Consider the following 21,674-nt stretch of genomic DNA (forward strand, 5'->3'; position numbering starts at 1 on the left):
CTCCTATGTTCCAAAGAATACAGTCCTATCTTGACCGACCTCTTCCTGTAACTGAGGCCTACTAGTCCTGGCAACATTCTCATAAATCTTCTTTGCACAGTTCTCAGCTTAACTGTGTCTTTCCTATAACAGGGTGGCCAAAACTTGACACAATTCTCCAAGCGCAGCCTCACTAACGACTTATACAACTGTACCATAACATCCCAACTCCTTTACTCAATGCCTCACTCAATGAAGGCCCGCATGCTAAACACCTTCTTCACCACCCTATCTATCTGTGACACTGCTTTCAATGAGCAATGTGCTTGTACTCCTAGGTCCCTCTGTCCCACAAGACTCCTGAAGACCTTACCCTATGCTTCCTCCCATCGAGTTAATTTTGAATCAATGAGCTGGGTCTCTCTGCGTCCCATGTAACCTAAGCTTCATGACCAGCCTACCATGTGGGACCTTGCCAAAGGGCCTACTAAAGTCCATTTGGATTGCTCTACCCTCATCCATCCTCTTGGTTACCTCTTTGATAAACTCTAAAAGATTTGTAAGACATGAGATCCTGTGCACAAATCCATGCTGACTGCCCCTAATCAGGCCTTGACTATCCAAATGTTGGCTAATCCTGTCCCTCAGTATCCTCTCCGATAACTTGCCTCCCACTGAAGTCAAGGTCATTGGCCTGTAGCTTCCTAGCGTGTCTTTGTGACCTTTCTTAAACAATGGAACAACATTAGCTGCCCTCCAGTCTTCTGGAGCTTCACCAATGTCGAAACATAAAGTAAAAATCTCTGCAAAGGCCTCTACAATTTCTTCCCGAGCCTTCCACAACATCCAAGGATGGACTTGATCAGACACAAGGGATTTATCCACCTTATTGTGCTTTAAGTCTGCAAACACCTCTTCTCGTACTGTGTATGTGGTCCAAAACATCCCCATTGTTTCCCTTATTGCCATAGCATCCATGGCTGTCTCTTCAGTAAATGTAACCATACAAACCAACATTTTCCTAGTTCCCATCAGTTCTGAGGAAGGGTCACCAGACCTGAGATGTTGCCAAACCTGCAGAGCTTTTCCAGAAACTTCTGCTTTTGTTCCTAATTTAGAGCATCTGCAGTTCTTTTGGATTTTATAAAATATCCGACAGCCACATTTAAAGAAAAATCAAAGGGAGTGTTTCCTGATGCCCATAACCAATATCCATCCCTCAAGCAGCATTGTTGACGAGATGTTTTGATCACCATCACCCTGCTATTTCTGGGAGCTTGCTGTGTGCAGCTTGGTTGTTGCATTTCCTGGGTTACAACACTGGTTCTCCATTGAAGGTATTTCATCATAAGACCATAAGACCATAAGACATAGGAGTGGAAGTAAGGCCATTCGGCCCATCGAATCCACTCTGCCATTTAATCATGGCTGATGGGCATTTCAACTCCATTTCTCTGCACTCTCCCCGTAGCCCTTAATTCCTTGTGACATCGAGAATTTATCAATCTCCGCCTTGAAGACATTTAACGTCCCGGCCTCCACTGTGCTCCGTGGCAATGAATTCCACAGGCCCACCACCCTCTGGCTGAAGAAATGTCTTCTCATTTCCGTTTTAAATTTACCCCCTCTAATTCTAAGGCTGTGCCCACAGGTCGTAGTCTCCCCGCCTAACGGAAACAACTTCCCAGCGTCCACCCTTTCTAAACCATGCATTATCTTGTAAGTTTCTATTAGATCTCCCCTCAACCTTCTAAACTCTAATGAATACATGATCAAACTACATCTGTGCTATATGTGCCCAATGAGGCATGAATACATAACATTATTGCCACGCTACTCCAAACCCCTAAACATCTTGCACAACACACCTCCTCAAACTTTCTTCCCTGTCCTAACATTGGTGAACATTGATTCTCAAATGAGTGACAGCAAGTCTGTGAGGTCACAGTTAATCGAATTTAAGGAGATGGAGCAGCTCTTAAGTTTGTAGACAGAAGATGAAATGAAAAAATGATCTGGGACTAGCTTTCTCACCATAAAAGAGAAAGCCTTATATTTTTATGAAGATCTAACAAAAGAAGCCGAAAATTCTGCAGATGTGCCAGCCTACAGTGCTAGCATTGGCTGGTTTGCTTGTTTTAGGAACAGTTATGTTTTATTGTTACTTAAAGTTATGTGGCAAAGCTACCAGTGCAGACAAAGAACGTGTAATGACATTTCTTCTCATCGTAAAAAAAGTAATTGAGAAAGAAGGCTACGGCAGGGATAGGTTTATACTGGGAAGCGAATGCCATCATGAACCTACATTTTAATGAACGAAGCACAAGCTCCAGGCTTTAAGCTGACAAAGAATTGTATGGTAACGAAATGTGAGGCTGGATGAACACAGCAGGCCAAGCAGCATCTCAGGAGCACAAAAGCTGACGTTTCGGGCCTAGACCCATCCTCTGATGAAGGGTCTAGGCCCGAAACGTCAGCTTTTGTGCTCCTGAGATGCTGCTGGGCCTGCTGTGTTCATCCAGCCTCACATCTCGTTATCTTGGATTCTCCAGCATCTGCAGTTCCCATATTCACAAGAATTGTATGGTGGTGCTTCTGGGTGCCAATGCCATTAGGATCTAAAGTTTAAGCCTGTGGTGGTGCACTGCTCTGCCAATCTGCAAGCCTTGAAAGGCTACTGCAAGTCTACTGACTGCACCTACTTCAGGTTAAACAAAAGAGGTTGGGTGATGGGTGATTTTTTTTGACCTTATTGTTGGTGTTTTGGAATATGTTTTTAGAAGGTACTGCAGGAAATAAAAATTCAATTTCAAGATTTTCCTCATCCTGGATAATGTGCTAAATCATCCTCTCACCATCAAAGTGCTTTTTCTAACACCAAACACAGCCTCTCTCCTTCAAACGATGGACCAGGGTACAAGAGCAGCTTTTAAAGTTTATTATTTAAGATGCACATTTAAGAGACCGATTGTAGTCACTGAGTTTTCTTCAATTTTGGAAGAGTTTTACTATCAAGACTGCAATTTACATTACCATGGAGGCCTGAGGTGGTGTCAGTAAAGACTACCTGCATGCAGTTTGGGTGAAGCTTCTCCCAAACTTTTCAAGATTTAACGGCTTTGATCCATCAGAGGGTCCCAAGAATCAAACAACATTGTGTTAATCTTGCAAAGCAAGCTGGATTTGAAGAATTGGAGAGTGAGGATGTTGCAGAGTCCCACCGTGAAGACCTCTCTACAGCTGATCTACAACAATTTGTCACTGTGGGAGAAATGGAAGCTGGAGATGAAGAAGATGAAATCCAGGATGCAGCACCACGAGAGCTTTCCACTTCTGTTTTGCCTTCTATGTGGAGGGAAACTGAGAAGTAGTTACAGCTCTTAGAGGACAACGATTACAATGCACAACACAGCAGGATAACAATTTTTGGGATAAGGTCTCATTTGGGACCCTATGAGCAGTTTCTTCAAGACGGAAAATAAAGGCAAAGTAGCAAAAACTGGATGTCTTTTTTGAGCCAACCCCAAAGAAACAGTAAGAAGACAATAAACCACAGCCATCCACTTCTGGATTAATCATTTTTCGTCCTAACCCTGCAAACACAACTGCACCTAAAGGTGGTGATGATGATGATAATCCTCAGCCCCTATATTAAAAACAGAACAACCACAAAACCTCCTCCCCGATCAAGTCATCTTGACATGTTTTGAAGGTAAGGTTTTAGATTTACTTTTATTTCATTATTAGATATGAATGAAACATTTATGAAAACTGTGCTCTCGTTTATGTTAGTCTTTTGAATTTTTTTTAGAGATTTTGATATTTTTTGGTGGTCTTCCCCTAACCCCACTTTTCCCAGAGGGCCTGTTATTTCTATAGCATGGTTTTCTATAATGCAATGTTGTGCAGGAACACAATTATAGTGTTGTAGCAGAACTGACTGTGGTTTATATGAGTAGCCATGAGCGGGCTAGTATGGCACCCAGGTTTATTAAAACTTAGAGATAAGCCTCCTTCCAGAGAAAACAAGCTGCTGAACTGAGGTTGAAATCTCTACTGACCACGATAGATGTGACACACCAATGATGTTTGCCAGCTTTTAACCAATCAATTGGTAAAGACTGGTCAGTGTCAATGTGAGGTTATCCATTTTGGCAGCAAAAAAAAAGGAAAACAGATTATTATCTGAATAGTGGCAGTGCACTGAGACCTGGGTGTCATGATAGAATATTTGCTGAAGGTTAGTATGCAGGCGCAGCAGGCAGGGAGTAAAGCTAATGACGTGCTCTCCTTCATAGCAAGAGGGTTTGCATATTGGAGTAAGGGCGTCCTGCTGCAGTTATACAGGACCTTGATGAGGACACACTTTGAGTATTGTATGCAGTTTTGGCCTCCTAGTCTAAGGAATGACATTCTTGCTTTTGAGGGAATCCAGTGAAGGTTTTCCAGACATTTTATCAGGATGGCAGAACTGATATATGAGCAAGGACTGGAACGATTAGGCTTGTATTTGCTGGAATTGAGAAGGTTGAGATGGTTTTTCACAGAAACATATAAAATCCTGATGGGACTGGACAGGCCAAATGCAGGAAGAATGTTCCCAATGTTGGGAAGCCCAGAATGAGGGATCTAAGAGTCTAATGATGACCATGAATCCATTGTTAATTGTTGGATAAAAACCCATCTAGGTCACTAATGTCCTTTAGGGAAGGAAAATACCATCCTTACTTGTTCTGGCCTACATGCAACTCCAGAGACACAGCAATGTGGTTGACTCTTAACTGCTTTCTGGGCAATTAGGGAGGGCAGTAAATGTTGGCCTGGCCAGTGACACCCTCATCCCATGAATGAATAAAAATAAATGACCCTGTATTAGTCAAGTTGCCCTTGACTTACTGTACCCCTAGCTGAAGGCTACCTCCCTTAAACTGACTGAGTACTGTTGAATCCACGTCAAGCTCTTGGCATTGTATCTATTCTAAACAACTTGGTAGAGTGTATGATGAGCCTGGCATCTCTGTCTAAAGGGGCAAAGTGCAAAAAGGTAAGGTAAGGCCGTAATACTGTGAGCATTCAGGTCTGCTTAGCATGCATGAGTGTTAAGATTCTCGTCTAGTTCAGTTCATAAACTGATGTGTGTCCCTCTGCACAGTGCACTTGCTACTGTATTGCAATAGTAGTTTCCTGAGGTGCAGCATTGAAGTGCAGAATATCCAGTCATGGAACAGGGATATGCCATGAGGGTCCTTAGAGTTTGGCACATGTTGGGTAACAATGAAGCTGATACAAAATTAGGAGCTATCATCGATAGCAAGGAAGGTTATCAAAAAATCACAGAGGGACCTTGATCATATGGGAACTGGGCTGAGGGTTGGCAAATGTAATTCAATACAGACAAGTGTGAGGTGTTGCACTTTGAAAAGTCAAACCAAGGTAGGACTTTATACAGTAAATGGCAAGGTCCTGAGGAGTGTTGTGGAACAGTGGGACCTAGGAGTACAAGTATAGTTCGCTGAAAGCAGTGTCACTGGTAGACATGGTGAAGAAGGCATTTGGCGTGCTGGCCTTCATCGGTTGAAGCATTGAATATATGTTACTTTATGTCACAGATACATAAGTTGTTGGTGAGGCCGCACTTGAAGTATGTGTGTGCAGTTTTGGTCAGCCAGTTATAGGAAAGATATAGATAATAAAATGTGAGGCTGGATGAATACAGCAGGCCAAGCAGCATCTCAGGAGCACAAAAGCTGACGTTTCGGGCCTAGACCCTTCATCAGAGAGGGGGATGGGGAGAGGGAACTGGAATAAATAGGGAGAGAGGGGGAGGCGGACCGAAGATGGAGAGTAAAGAAGACTCTCTCCACCTATCTTCTTTACTCTCTATCTTCGGTCCGCCTCCCCCTCTCTCCCTATTTATTCCAGTTCCCTCTCCCCATCCCCCTCTCTGATGAAGGGTCTAGGCCCGAAACGTCAGCTTTTGTGCTCCTGAGATGCTGCTTGGCCTGCTGTGTTCATCCAGCCTCACATTTTATTATCTTGGAATTCTCCAGCATCTGCAGTTCCCATTATCTCTCATAGGAAAGATATAGTTAGGTGGAAACTGTGCAAAGGAGATTCACGAAGATTTTGCCAGTAATAGTAGGCCTGAGTTATAGGGAGAGGTCGGTCAGGGTAGGACTTTATCCCATGGAACACGGGGAACGAGGCGTAACCTTATTGAAGTTTATGAAATGTTGAGGAACAAAAATTGGCTGAATGCATATCGTCTTTTCCCCAGGGATGGGGAATCGAAAACTAGAAGTCATTAGGTGAAAGGAAAGCTTTAAGAAGGGCTGGAGGGGCAACTTCTTCACACAGAGAGTGGTGTGTATATGGAATGGTCTGCCGGGAAAAGTGGTTGAGGCCATTACAATAGCAACATTTAAAATGCCTATGGATAGGTACATGGATGGGAAGGGTTTAGAGGATCTGGACCCAATGCAGATAATTGGAACTAGCTGTGTGGGCACCAAGGTCAGCATGGGCCAGTTTGGGCTGAAGGGCTTGTTTCCATGCTGAATGACTCTATGACTTGATGTACGTGGAAGTCATGTGCATGTGGCCGGTGCCCATGAAGCATGTGGTGTCCAGAGTCTAAAACAGTGGTCATTCGGAACAGGCTGCAATCCGAAGTTGATGTCACTCTGATTTCCATGCCAAGCATTCTCAGCATCGAGTATACTCATACCAAGTAGTAGGATAGGAAGCTGCATATTAATGAGATTAGATATGCAATTAATAAAGTTGTTAACCAGCATCAAGCCTGTTCATTGGCAATTCATTGTTCCCTTGTAAGAAAACCACCTTGACGCCCAAAACTTAGTTAAAAGATGTAACAAATTGTTCTCAAAGTTGAGATAGGCCTTGTTAAACACCTCATGTAAATCTGTCATCTTTCTCACATTTTTCAGGCATATAAAAGATTCTGCCCATATAATCTGAATAGTGAAAGACTGCAACATTCTGAGATGTGGAGGGATCTGGGTGACCTCGAGCATGTAAAGACTAGCATGCAGATATAGCAAGCAAAATGAAAATCTAATAACTTGTTATTGCTTAGTTCAAGTGCCGTTGATTAGAAAAGTAGAGAGGTTACTCTTCAGTTGTACAGGTCATTGGTGAGACCGTGTCTTTGGGGTAATGTACAGTACTGAGACCTTTATTAAAGGAGGAATAGAAATGCGTTGGAAGCTGTTTAGAGACGGTTCACTATTGTAACCTTGAATGGACATGCTGTCTTATGAGGAAAGATTCGACAGACTGGGCTTGTATCAGCTGGAGTTTAGAAGAGTCAGAGGGGACTTTATTGAAATACATAAGGTACTGAACAAGCCTGATAGGGTGGATATGGAGAGATGTTTCCCTCTGTGAGAAAATCTAGAACAAGGGGTAATTGTTTCAAAATAATAGGATTTTGCATTTAAGCAGAGATGAGGAGAAATTCTGCCGACAGAGGATTGTGAGTCTGTGTAACTCTCTTGCTTAAAAGTTGGTGGAAACATGTTCATGAATATTGTTAAGACTGATGTTAACAGATTCTTGATAAGCAAATAGTGCAAGATTATCAAGAGAATGAACAAGTGTAGAAGAATAATTAGATCAGCCATGATTTTATTGATTGGCAGAGAAAACTTGAGTAGCAAATAAACCTCTCCTGTTCCTATTTCATACAAAAGCTGTCACTGCACACTTTATTATCAAACCATTTTGTCAAGTTATCATGAATTTCTTTGCGCAGGTTTAGTTTGTAGAATGTTGTTCCCAGAAAACAGCACCAAGTTGGACGTTCAACTGATAAAACCTCCGAGTAGAAATTCTGATCCTATCGAACAAACACTATTGCTATAAAATGGTGCTCTCCTTCTCTACAGTTCTGTAAAGGCATGCAAAATACTTGACGGAATGTTGTTTGACAATGGTTAATAGACCATAACATGACACACTACTGAATTGAATATGAACAAAGATAAAAAAATGACTGAATAATTCAAAATCTTTGAAAAACCTCACATGCGCCCATTCTCAACTGGATGAAGCATGTGCAATTTGCCCGTGAGTTGGTGTTGACTTAAGGGAATCAGACATGAATGAAATTCGAATATTTTGTCAAAAATATATATTTGTATAATATATAATGAAGTATTAATTATGATTTCTAGAGTATGCATTAATCTAGGTTTTAGCTGATGAGTGTCTTGGCAGGAAGCCAAAATCCATAATAAATTTATACTCATCTCATTACTTATTCCGTAATTTGATAGTTTGCTGCAATGCTGGTGGTCTGATAATTAATTATGTGGAATGCACTCAGTTCCTTTCATGTAAATTTCATCTGTGATCCCCCTTTGAAATCATTCAGTTAAGAAAGCAATATAATTCCTGTGCCTGAAGATAACATTAAAATGATTTTGCTTCACAGCAGGACACATTCCTTCAAGGCTGACAAACTCTAATTGTTGCATGATACAAGCTCAAATTATTATTAACCGATATTTGATAACAGCTGCTGACCAATATCAAATCTGCTGTCGTTAGCCGACAGGAGATAGAATTTATAATAGACGAAATGTTATACATGTAAATCTTATTTCCCACCAAAAAATCCATTCCAATCATTTCTGCTGGATTCACTGCAGTTTTACAACAAAATCTCTGTGGTCAATACGACAGTCAAGAGTCATTCATTTGCATTGGCTCAATGAATTCTTATGCATCAAGTGATATGAGAGATGTTTTGGGACTGAATGCATCATCAACAATAATTTGCAACACGACAACAGTTCTAAAACTCGAGTTTGTCATAACATAAGCCTCAGCATGTCAAGGAGAATTGGAGCCCCTGGATACGATGGAGTATAGATTCTAAATATATTTTTCATTTCCCCACACTGTATCATTGTCTGTGTCTTTCTGCAGTTACAAGTGATGCCATGTAGGAAAATGTATCTCAGTTTTTCAATCCAGAAATAAACAGAATGCTATCTTTCTTGGAAAATACCCAACCTTGATCATCAGTCGCTCACTAATTGTTTTGAGCTGACTCTGTTCAATGAAGGAACTATTCTAAGTTGGTATTTCCAGATTAATAGCTTGATATTTAAAACAAAATTCTCAGCAACATAGCCAGGGATGTGAGTTCCCATTTGTACTAAGGAACAGTAACTACATAACTAACCAGAGCATAAATTGATATGACAATGTTGCCTTGAGATTGCACGCTATAGCATCTCAAGTGCTGAAATGAGAGCTAATTTACTTATGACATTTTCTACATGGCCCACACAGATTATTATGCTTTACAGGGTGATAACAGGGCATGTCATTCATATGCCAAAAAAATGTGGATTGGGCAGATCATGATGCTGCTTAGCCTCAATAATGATTTGGTGCCTTATCTGTAATGTTTCCAGATCCTGCAAATGCACTCATGCACCCAAAGTTAAACATGCATTGAACTGCAGAAAGGACCTTTTTTCCTTTGCTACCATGGAGCTTGCGATACTTGTTTTGTTTGTTATGGAATGTGAACATTGCATGCCAAGTCAAAATGGTTTATCCACATTTAATTTCTCAAATTATTTTTGATTCAGGTGGAAGTGCAACTTGTTAAAGACCCTGCTATACTCTTCTGTGCCCTTTGAGAAGAAAGTGGTGAGCTACCTTTTTGAACTATTGTAGTCACGGAGTGTAGGTCCCTCCAAAGTGCTGTTAGGAAATATTGGAATAAAAGCAGAAAATGTTGGAAATACTCAGCAGGTGTTGAAAAGAAACAGAGTTAAGGATCAATGATGTTTCGCTGGAACTGAGGAGAAATAAAAGTCTAACCATAAGTTTTGAGTAAGTTTGTTATGGAGGTGGGATGGGTTGTGTTGACAAAGAAGAAAAGTGAAGGTCTTTACTAAGATGCATTGCAGAAGGTAATGGTTCTGAAGTATAGTTCCACTCTACCTGATGGTATCACATAGTCTCTGGTTTTAAAACAATTGGTGTTGTTGGAGGTCCTAATGGAGACTGACATGACATACCTGGCTCCTGATAGTTATAATCATGTCTAACTAGCTAATGTTGACTGCACCAATTTCATTATGTAACAAGCTATCGCGTGATAGATAAGACAAATGTTTCTTGTAAAGACTCCATAGTGGTCTATCCTTTACTATCCTCCGGTCTGTGGCGGCTTCAATGGGTCCCCGGGTTCTTGGCAATTTCGAGAAGCCCTCAGTCCTCAGCAGTTGGACAGGCCCCAGCCTTTGGCAGTGGTCAGTTTATGAAACCAAGAGGCCATGGAATGAACCGAAAATGATATTTGTCTGAACTTTGTCACTTTTTTGAAATATACAATTTTTGTAATTAAATGGTGCTGTTTTTGTGATGGTGTAGACACATTTTACTGTATTTTCACAAATGCTAGTAACAATAAATTTCTATCGACTTATCTATCTTACAATTGATAAGCAGATAGGCTTCAGCATTGAAAGAAGAATTGGAAAGGAACAGTGCATAAACCCAGCCATAAGTCATATGCAGATGATAGCTATAGGATTTGACATGACAGCATGGAATGCAGGATAAATTAAATAGCAAATGTTTCATTCTGAAAAACCTGAAGAAAGTGGCAATGAGACAGTTAAGGAAACTAAAGATGTGATCAGATGAGTTGTGAATGGAGAGGTGACAGCCATCCTCATGCAGAGTTTTAGCATTAAACAATTGCTGTTAAGAGTCTCAACAGGGCAGAGGCTGATGGAGTTTTGATGAAGTAGAAGTTATCTTTTCCCTCTTTAAGTTAAAGCTAGAAACTGGGGATTGCTGCTGGAATGCCTGTGCGACAAATCTATTTTTCTGAATTTGCCTTTTTGCCAACAGGTACTTTTATGGGATGTTACTACATTGGAACTGTTAATTAGTGACAGTTAGCACATCTATTATTCTGTTAAGTTTTCCAATAGAATTAAGTTATTCCAAATTCTTCTTTCTTTTGTTATATTTTAACAATAGTGTTTAAATAAATTCTGTTATGCTAAACATTGATTAGCTTGATCTATCAAATTGTATCTGGAACACAGCATGTTACATTTGTCGAGAAATTAAGGAAAAGTCAGGGTCTAGGCTACCTTCTTCAAATATTTTGAGTGAGCCTGGCCTGGTGCATGACACTATTTTTTCCATTTCTATGTTTATCAGGTAGAGAACCACTTTAACTTGTGCTTGACTCATGTGTACATGAACAGGTACACACACTGGCACTCACAAACATGCCTCTGCCGAGTATGTAGCAGGTCATTTCATGCTGTTCTATAATCATTGTGACAACCAGGTCCCATAACATTTGCCTGCTGCTTGCATTATCTAGATATGAAAATATGAATGAAAGGGTCATGCATAGACCATCTGGCACTTTGAATCTACCTCCCCATTCAATAAGGTCATAAATGAACTGACTTGAGGGGAGACGGTGGAATTGTGTACTATCGGCATCAATTAACCATAACATTTTAGAATTCTGGAAGCATGCATTCACATCCCAGCATGGCAGGGCAGTAAAGTTTGAATTCAATAAAATTCTGGAATTAAAAGTTGGCTAAATGGTGACCATGTAATTCATTCTGAGGAAGGGCCACCACACCTCAAATGTTAACTCTGTTTTTTCTTCATAGATGCTGCAAAATCTGCTAAGATTTTCCAGCAACTTCTGTTTTTCACAGCTCATAAAATCCCTCCAGTGAGGAAACAGGCCCTTCGGCCCAACAAGTCCACACTGACCCTTGGAGCATCCCACCCAGACCCATTCCCTAAAACCCACCTAAGCTTCATATCCGTGAACGCTATGGGCAATTTAGTATGGCCAACCTACCTAACCTGCACGTCTTTGGACTGTGGGAGGAAACTGGAGCACTTGGAGGAACCCCACGAAGATGCAAGAAAAATGTGCAAACTCCACACAGACAGTCGCCTAAGGGTGGAATTGAGCCCAGGTCCCTGGCGCTGCGAGGCAGCACTGCTAACCATTGAGTCACCGTACCACCATTTTTGTACTATGTCATCACTGTTGATCATTACAAAAAATTTCATCTGGATATCTAAGGCCCTTTAGAGCAGGAAATCTACCATGGTTACCTGCTCTGACCTACATGTGACTCCAGGCCCACGGAAATGTTGTTGACTCTTGACTGCCCTCTGAGCATTTTGGGATCAACAATAAATGCTGGCCTAGCCAGTGATCTCTATATCATGAACAAATCTTTATAAAATGATGACCTTAATTTCACTTTCCTCCCTTATTCCTAGAGGATATTCAGAATTTTTTAATGATGGCCAACAATGGTCATAAGGTCACCAATTGGCCAATACGCTCTTGGTTCAAACTGAAGATTTGTTCCCAGGAGCATTTTGCATCTTAGCAGACAATCCATTAATTCGCTATTAAAGTCACTGTGTTTAAAATAAGCTAGCAAAACCCATTTACTTAATCGAGCTTAATTGACAGAAATGACCTGAGTTTGGAATAAATGTAGAAATGTTGACAGGAATTTGTTGGTTTGACACACATGGTGCCCAAGCAAAAAGGTAGAATAAGCAATTTATATTGACATAGGCACCATTCACCACCTCACTGCCTCCCAAAATACATAACAGCCGATGAACTACTTCTGAAGCAGATGTGTAATGCAGAAACACATCCGCCAATTTGCACATGGCAAGCTCTCACAAAGTGCAATATTACTGAAAGGCGGAAATAATCTGTATAATGATGCTGTTTGGCAGGCAATTATTGACCAGAGCTTTGATTACAGCTCCCCTTTTATTTTTCATATGGTACCAGAGTGTCTTTTATATTCAAAACAAAAGCCGAAAGAACCGTGGATGCTGGAAATCAGAAACAAAACAGAAATCGCTGGAAAAGTTCAGCAGGTCTGGCAGCATCTGTGGAGAGAAACCAGAGTTAATGTTTCAGGTCCGGTGACCCTTTTTCACTGGATCTGAAACATTAACTCTGATTTCTCTCCACAGATGTTGCCAGGCCTGCTGAACTTTTCCAACAATTTCTGTTTTGGAATCTTTAATGTTTACCTGAATTGGATTAGACAGTTTATTTTTACAAGACAATAATTAAAGGAAAACGGAAAAAAAAACAGTCACAAGTTATTGATCTCTACAGTAGTTATTTCAATAAAGGACACTTGAGCTTGTAAATTGTGAATCTTCTCTCAGAAGGCTGTGGGATAAGGACAGCTGCTTTCAGACACTGATGGTTGACTCAAGGCAGAACCCAAAGGCAATTTAAAGCAAGAGAAGTGTGTTGCCAGGGGAAACAGGCATTTTAAAGTGGGCTGCAGATAAATGATGATTCTGCTGAAGTACAACTTGCAAAGGCTGTAAAGTCTTCTCTCAGTTCACAGGCATGGCTTTCATAGAATCATGAAAGAGGCGAGCACGAAGGATGCCATTCAGCCCATTGGGTCAGTAGCAGCTTTTCTGAAGAGCAAACCATCTAATCCCACTGCATCTCTCTCTCTCTATGTATATATATATATATATATCCCTGCACTTTTTCTTCTGTTTCAGGTATTCAGTTAATTCTCTATTCAAGGCTGCTATTGAATCTATTTCCACCACTGTAGCAATTGAAATCCTAACCATTCCCACTCATGTAGCAAATCCAATGTACCCAAGACTCCTGTACTATTTCCAAGACACATGGTAACAACTCACTTCAACAGCACCATCCAAACTTAAGAACACGGCTACCTGGAAGGACAGGGGCAGCAGTTCCACATGGGAACACCACCACCATCAAGTTGTCTTCCCAGTCACTCACTAAACTGACTTGGAAATATATCCTCAAGTCAAAAACTATAGAAATGATCCCTAAAAGTATAGTCTATCGCATCCTTTCAGTGATACCGATTCAGAATCCTGGAACTTTCCTCCTAACAGCACAGCCGGTGTCCTGGCATGGACTTGCTGTATTTGACAGTGTGTACTTAACTGAAAACTGTAAAACCTGATGACCCAATCTCATTCCCTGATGTACACTCCTTGCGAGTAAAGTTCTGTCGCAGCTACATAAGCTGCTAAAACCAGAACAGTTCCCCATTATTTGAGTCAAGTCTAAAAGTCCCCATGAACTAAAATAAAAGTTAAGAAATCAATATATATTCACATACAGATTAGAAGCAGGAATAGGCCATTCAACATCTATAGCCTGGTCTGCCAGTCAATTAGACCAGGTCTGACCGGACTGTGGCATCAAGACCTCATTCCTGTCTACATACTTTGACTTTCCTGTTAGTCAAGAATCATTCTAATTCAGCCTTAATGTCATTCAATGACTCTCCCTCCACTGCTGTTTGGAGAAGAAAATTTCAAGGACTCTCAACCTTCTGAGCGAACACAAAATCTCCTCTTCTCCACCTTTAAATGGCTAATGCCTGACTTTTAAAATTAACCCTAAGCCCTAACCTCTCTCACAAGGGGAAACATTCTTTCAACATCCACGCAGTTAATTTGACTGCACATTTTACAGGTTTGGAACACAAGACAGAGATGAATAATTTGTGTGTTGTGTGAGACCCTGTTCTAAGAATTTCTGCATTTTTCGCAACTTTCCATTATTCATGGAAAGTGGAAATGCATTACAGCGCCAGCATCTTTCTGGTCCTGAGAACTGATAAATTTGCCACGTGCATTAAAGTCACAAATTAAAATAACCCTAAGCACTCATTTGAGGTATCAAAAAACTTCTTGCCTGGTGTCGGTGCCTAATAATGATGATTGCTCATTCAAATTGTTAATCATTTCAATTCCCATCAGTGCTTAAGTGATAAACAATTTGAGTCGAACAGGGAAGCCAATCTATTCATCAGTAACTGCCTAAATACCACTATTTAAACTGACTTAAACTCTGAAATCTGTCTGCTCCTCATTATTGACTATTTATTTACTTAAACAAATATACATTGGCCAACAATTGGATACACGTAGTACGACTAAGAGACTGAAAGCGTGAAAGTGAATGAATTATGCTGATAATGAATTATCAGCCAAAGCAACACCTTGCATTGATGTGGATCCTTCAACAATAAAGAAGGTAAAGGTAGCATGGTCCCAAAGGTTTACTCTCCCATTTAAGAGAGTGACTTGTGGTGGGTTAACCCAATGGTCACCACACCTCAGGCAAACAAGGGGATTGAGAACAAGAGATGTTCTTATCACCATCAGTTGGTACAGAAATTAAACCCACACTGTTAGCATCACTCCACATTCTAAACCAGCTGCCCAGCCTAGTGAGTGAATAGAGCCCTTTAACAGAGCCTAAGGCACTTTAGATGTTGTCAGTCAAAATTTGTCCTTAAGCCAAAGAAGAAGTTTTTAGGGCAGGCCACACAAAGAGGCTTTAAAGAACATCTCTAAAGAAGCAGTACACATGAGTAAGAAGGAACAATGAATCAACTGATATAAATTGTGGAACATGAACAAAGATCACCTCTGTTAATTTATATAAAATGCAGAATTTTTAAGAGAAATTGACTCTGGACTTGCAATATCTGTTTGCCTTCACCACTTGGTATTAATCTGTTTGTATGGATCACCAAATAGCTATAAAACCCGATTAATGGCATGATAATAGGATGAAACTTCAGGATGTTCTATGATGGACAGATTGTTTCATCCATCAAAACAGAGCCAAAACAGCAAAGATGGAAGTTATCCCTGTGTTCTTGTCACATCCGAGGAACATCCCAAAGTATGCTGCTGCTTGTAAGGTGCAAGTAAGGTGTAAATGATATATTCCTGAGCGAATGATGCTGAGACTTTGCCTGGGGACTGGCATCAAACCTCCCCATAAACATGAATAGGATTTAAATTGAATTTGCCTTTCATTGTTTTGGCCAAACGTGTGTTGTGTTGAGTTTTTTGGAAGGCCCATGTTGCTTCCCTGGCAAGACCTCTCACCATATTTTACTGAAATCACCTCCTTAAATACCTACACAAGCTTTATGGCATCCCTCTCACACAATTCTAGCCCCCATCTGACTGCCCACTGAACAACTCACCCCTCACTGGAGGTCTGCTGGAAGACCAGCATCCCCGTGGCACCCCGTGCCATATTTAAGGGCACCCAGATGAGCCCAGGCATTCCAATGTTGCCCTGCTGATGCAGTCAGAAGATGTTGGAGTCAGAGAAGATGGTGCCATGACCTTCTGAGAGAACCTGGAGGTCCTGGTGGCAAAATGATACAGAAGGAGGTTGTCCTCTTGGTGGAGGGTTAATAAAGTAGGTCACAACACCAAATCCTGGTACTCTGGTGCGAGTTCACCACCAATATCAACTCCACAGCCAAGAGGAATGACTAGCAGTGCTGCAAAAAGGCCAATGACCTTCTCTACTATGCCAGTGCAAGTGCCACATTCTTTCTCTCAGTTACATTGCCCTCTATCTCTGCTGTTTCACCCACTTCCAACCAAGGCTCACACTCTGCCACTCTCACTATTACCTGCAACATCTTCCCTAACTCGCTTCTAATTCCTCCCAAACTGCCACACCACAAACTCTGCATGGCCTTTGCAATGCCCAGTCACTCGACTACGCATCTCACCAGCTCTCCCCTGAGTTCCATCAGCACACAGAGCTGTGCCACTATCTTTAATCTCACTTAATCCTCCTTTTTAATCATTTCTGGAGAATACAGACCAAAAAGTGGCAGAAAGGGCCTGCACAGGGGAGAGTCACTCACCATGAGTCTCCTCACCCTCGAAAAGGAGAGAATTCTGTCCCCTGCTGGAGATGAACAGGACTTTTCTTGCAGGGATTCTGGGACATGTGTGCCCCAAACACCAAGTACGGGGTAGCATTGGAATGCCAGCGCTCACTTTGCAGTAACTCTCACATTAACCCCGCTGGCAGTCTCATTGATTGCTCTCTGCATCAAATCATTTGCCATGAAACCTTTTCTCTCTTACATCTTGCAGGTACCAGTGGGATGTCCATGACTCCTGCAGAGAAATGGCCTGCTCTGACAAAAGCTGCCTCCTCGATCTCGAAGGAAGGGAATACCAAGGTCTCAGAGAAAGCATTTGTAAGGCTGTCTCCTGTGCCCTACCAGCTCAGATTCTGACACTACAGTGGGAACTTCATACTTAGAAAGTCTGGGAGCACAAGCTGATGAGCATCTCACTGAGACAGTACCACAGCTGGTTCAGCATTAGGAAGAAACAGTCCAGGCTGCTGGCAACTGCTCAACCCCAGGCAGGAGAGGAAGCTGTGGTAGCCAACTTATACAGAGCAAAGCTTCACCAGCATGAAGAAGTAAAAAGATCATTTTTAAGGAGGTGGTATTTCTGCAAAAAGGATAACTGGCAAAGGATGCAATCATTCTTGTTCAATGCGAACTAGAAATCATTATGTACAAACTAGCTCCTGCTGATTTTAATTCTCCACATAAACTGCTCCTCATTAGTATGCCCTTTAATCTTTTTTTTTGTCCAGATTTCCCTTTAATGTGTTCCCATTCTCCTCAAGCAGCGAGTTCCACAATGGAGTTTTCATATTCACCTCAATTAACATGGAATCTTATTTCAAGATTTGAAATGAATGATAGCAGCCTCTACCGCAGCACAAACACTGAACACTTTCTCGCTCAGAGGTTGAAACAGCTGTTCACTCACTTAAAAAAAATAAATTATCTACCTTCAACTTGGGGGCAAGTGATTTGATGCTTAATAGAAGCTCACCACCACCTTCCCAAGAGCAAGTAAGGATAAGCAATAAATGCTGACCTATCCAACAATGCCAGCATGCCATGAGGTTAACAAAATAAAAAAATCTGTGCGTGCCAGAGGACAGTGAACATGGTTGTCAAGCGGCTGGTTTAAAATTTTCCTGTGCAATAACTTTGCATGAAAACAGCTATTCTCCTCAGGGTACAATTTCAAATACAGTAAAATTCCATGAAACATTGAGGCAAAAAGATCTCTTTAGCAAAATGTTAATGTACTTGCTATTCACATCACACAGTATTATTTCAAGGTCCTGCTTCTTTGAATAACATACAATTTGTTCCCTCGGTGAATGGGAGGTGTAAAGTTACTTTGTAAGTAACCCACTAAATTGTTGCTTTTTGTTACCATGGAGTGTGGTGCTGTTGGGGTGCTCACATTTGTTGCCCAGCCCTAACTACACTTCAAGTAGGTTTGTGAGCTTATTGCAGAGGACAGTTTAACACCAATCATGTTAGTGCTGTAGATCTGGTGCTACATTTAGGCCAGACAAAATAGGAATGACAGATTACCTTCGCGAAAGTCCATTAGTGATCTAGATGGGTTGTCAACCACAACTGATGAGAGTCATCATGTTCACTTTCAATAAGACAAGTTTTCAATTCCAGATTTATGGATTGATTGAATTTAAGTTCTTACCAAAACCGATGATGGGAATTTGAACATTCTTTCCCTGCAACATTAGTCTGGCTTTTAGATTACATCAGGAGGACACCATCATCTCTCCTAATGTATTAAATAGGAAAGAAGGCTTGAGGAGCAGGATGATCTGCTTCTGATCCTATTTTCTATGTTAGAAGCTAAAGGTTTTCATCTTGCAGTCATCAGAAGTAGGATGCTAGCACTAATTAGTGCAAAATGAAATACTTCAACTTTTTATCTCTTTTTAGCAATGCCAAACAGAAGGCACAAGGAAGGCAATCTGTACTCCATGTTGATAAGTCATCAGAATCAGATGAGATGCATTTAAGGATACTGAAACATGTAATGGTGAAAATTGCAGTAGTATTAGCCAAAAACGTCTAATCGAAATTAGGTATAGGAATGGTGTTTTACAATTCAAAAACTGCAAATTTGATATATTTGCTCGAAAATAACATAAAGATAAAATAAATAGTTACAAATCTCCAAGATTAATCTCAGTGGTTGTGGAGCTTTTAGAAATCATATTCTGGAATAAAATTAATAGTTGTTTACATAACTGCTGACTGATTAAGGAAAACCAGCTTCGCATTTCTTATAGGTTAATGGGCTTATTGATTTAATGGAGTGTTTTGATGAGGCAACAGATGGCATTGGCAAGATATTGAAGTTGGTGCAGCTCATGTATTGCATAGGCGTTTGGTAAAATACAACACAATAGGCTTGTCAGCAAAGCTGGAGCTTATGGAATAAAATGGATAGAAGTAGCATGGTACGAAGTTGACAGTAATGGTGAGCAGGTGGTTGTTTCAAACTGGACGAAGATACAAAGAGTCCCTTCTCAGGAGTTAGTACAACAATTACTTCCTGATATAAGTGAATTACTTAGAATTCAATGTGCAAGATGCAATATCAACCAAAATTTGCAGATGACGCAAAGCTTATCATGAGTAGAGAGGAGGAAAGGAATAGATTTCAAGAGTACATTGGCAGGCTGGTGGAATGGGAGCCCAGATTTCAGATGTCTTTTTCATGCAGCCAAGTGTACAATGAAACATTTTGGTAGAAAGACGAAATGGAGACGATATAAAATAAAATGTGCAATTCTAAAGCTGCTACAGGAGCAGAGGGACATGGGGCATAAATTCAGAATTTGGTGATGCAGCAGGCAGTTTGAAGAAGTAATTAAAAAGAATTCTGAGATCCTGGACCTTACAAATAGAGACATAAAGTACAAAAACAAAGTAGTCACGATGAATATTTATAAAATAATAGTTCAGTAGAACTTCTGAACTTCATGCAGAAGTGGACGCAACAATTTCAGCAGGGTGCAGTGATTTTACAGTGAAACAGAAAAGATTTATGAAATGGCTCTAGGGACGAGAGACGATAGTTACTCAGGGAAGGATCTCTCCAGTTTTTTTTTCAAATTGAAAATTGATATTCACGCAGTGCCAACAGTTAATTGGCCAAATTGTGACAAACATTTTAGCATGACATAATTCAACATAGAATACAGCTGTATCTCATCACTAATGTCAATGCTATTGGCTTCCCTCAGCCAGATTTGTCTGAGATACTATAGGAAAGCGCAAGTTTGTCTTGTTTTGTTGGGATTTAAAAGTTTGAATGCATCAGAAATTATGCTAGTGTATTTCGTATGAAGGTTAGCCTAAAAAGGCTTTTGTTTATCATAGTCGCATGATAGCAGTGAGTTAAGTACTCAGATTAATAACGAAAAATATGTCCATTCATTCCAATGCCAAATGACAGTCTGTAAAACTGAGGTAAGTGGAGGTGGAGCTCATATTCCCAACAAACAGTACGGAGGTATAGGCTGCTGAGTATAGAACAGGCCATCACCAATAAATGCAAACCTATGACTCCAAACAACTCCAATGGTCCCTCATTTTTCATGCTAAACTTTGCCTCTCTACACACAGAAATGCTTGATCTTCATAGACTGAAAGCCAGCTTAGTGCTAACTCATGCCAACCCATTCAAATATTGAACGCATTTTGCCCTGCATTCTCCATGCTTACTAAACACGTCATCAGCAGATCTCATGACCCAAGCTGAAATGAAAGAAAATAAAGCTCTTTTAAAGAGCTAATGCTAAGCTTATAAAAAATACTTCACTGCCATTTTCATTCATTCATTCATTGAATACGGTCATTGCTGACTAAGCCAGATGCTACTGCCAATCCCTAACTGTCTTGAACAAAATGATGAATCAATGAAGTTTCTATGTCTCTGAAGTCACATTATTGGCAATGTAATAATGGAAGATTTCCTTCCAAAAGGAACCAGCTGGATATTTACAACAATCAACAATAGCTACGTAGACAGCTTTTAGTTCTAGATTTTTATTCAATTCAAGTTTCACCATCAGCTCTGGAAACATTTGAGCCATGTCCAAGGAACATAAGCCTGAGGTTCCAGAATACTAGTCTAGTGACATTACCACTGTTCCACCACTTTCTCTTCAACTACATAATTCCATTATAAATCAAGCATTTATATTGATAATTCTACAGCCAAACCGTGGACGGACAGATATCCCATAATGGATAATGGATGGTTCTGAAACTAATCATGCAGCACAGGTTGTCCACTGACAACCCCTGGGCTTCTGTCCACATACAGGTAAAGTAAAGCTTTTTAAAATTAATGAACTTTAAAACAAAACAAGCTCCACGAGATGTACATGTCTTAATAGTCCCAATGATCTTATCCACTACATAGGCACAATGCTAAAAATGCACATGCATGATCTCTCCTAAATGGTATTACCCTCTCTCAAAGTGCATGTACCTCTCATAAAGTCATTCTTATTTCTATAAAAAGATAGGACACTTTTCCAAAGAGGCTTGATCAGTTTATAATTTCTCCAGAAAAGTGTAAAGCTCACAAATTATGATTTGTACATCTCACCATTGAAAATTTGATCTATTTAAGAAAGATGCACTTTTAAATGATCCATTATCTCTGTGAACTACTGAGTTACAATCTATTACTGAATGCCACTTACAACTTCTCTACTTGATGCCCTGCTCTCTCTGCATTTTGGACTCCAGTGCCATTTTCGTTAAACTAGAGTCTTTATTTTTCCTGCAGAATTCTAAGTATTCCATTTCTAGCTATTAGTCATATGTTCAGGATCATGAAGTAATTACCCTGTCTGATAGTTAACTTAAGATAAGGGATTTATGCCCTGCTTCTGTAATATGCCA

At 40.5% G+C, this 21,674-nt stretch overlaps 1 pseudogene; it reads right to left on the reverse strand.

Annotated features, from left to right (window-relative positions):
* Window positions 1–13,805: 13,805 nt before the first annotated feature.
* Window positions 13,806–13,903, reverse strand: LOC125451360 (small nucleolar RNA U3; annotated as a pseudogene).
* Between the last annotated feature and the right edge of the window lie 7,771 nt (window positions 13,904–21,674).

Source organism: Stegostoma tigrinum, chromosome 3 (genome assembly GCF_030684315.1).
Source record: "Stegostoma tigrinum isolate sSteTig4 chromosome 3, sSteTig4.hap1, whole genome shotgun sequence".
Classification (NCBI taxonomy): domain Eukaryota; kingdom Metazoa; phylum Chordata; class Chondrichthyes; order Orectolobiformes; family Stegostomatidae; genus Stegostoma; species Stegostoma tigrinum.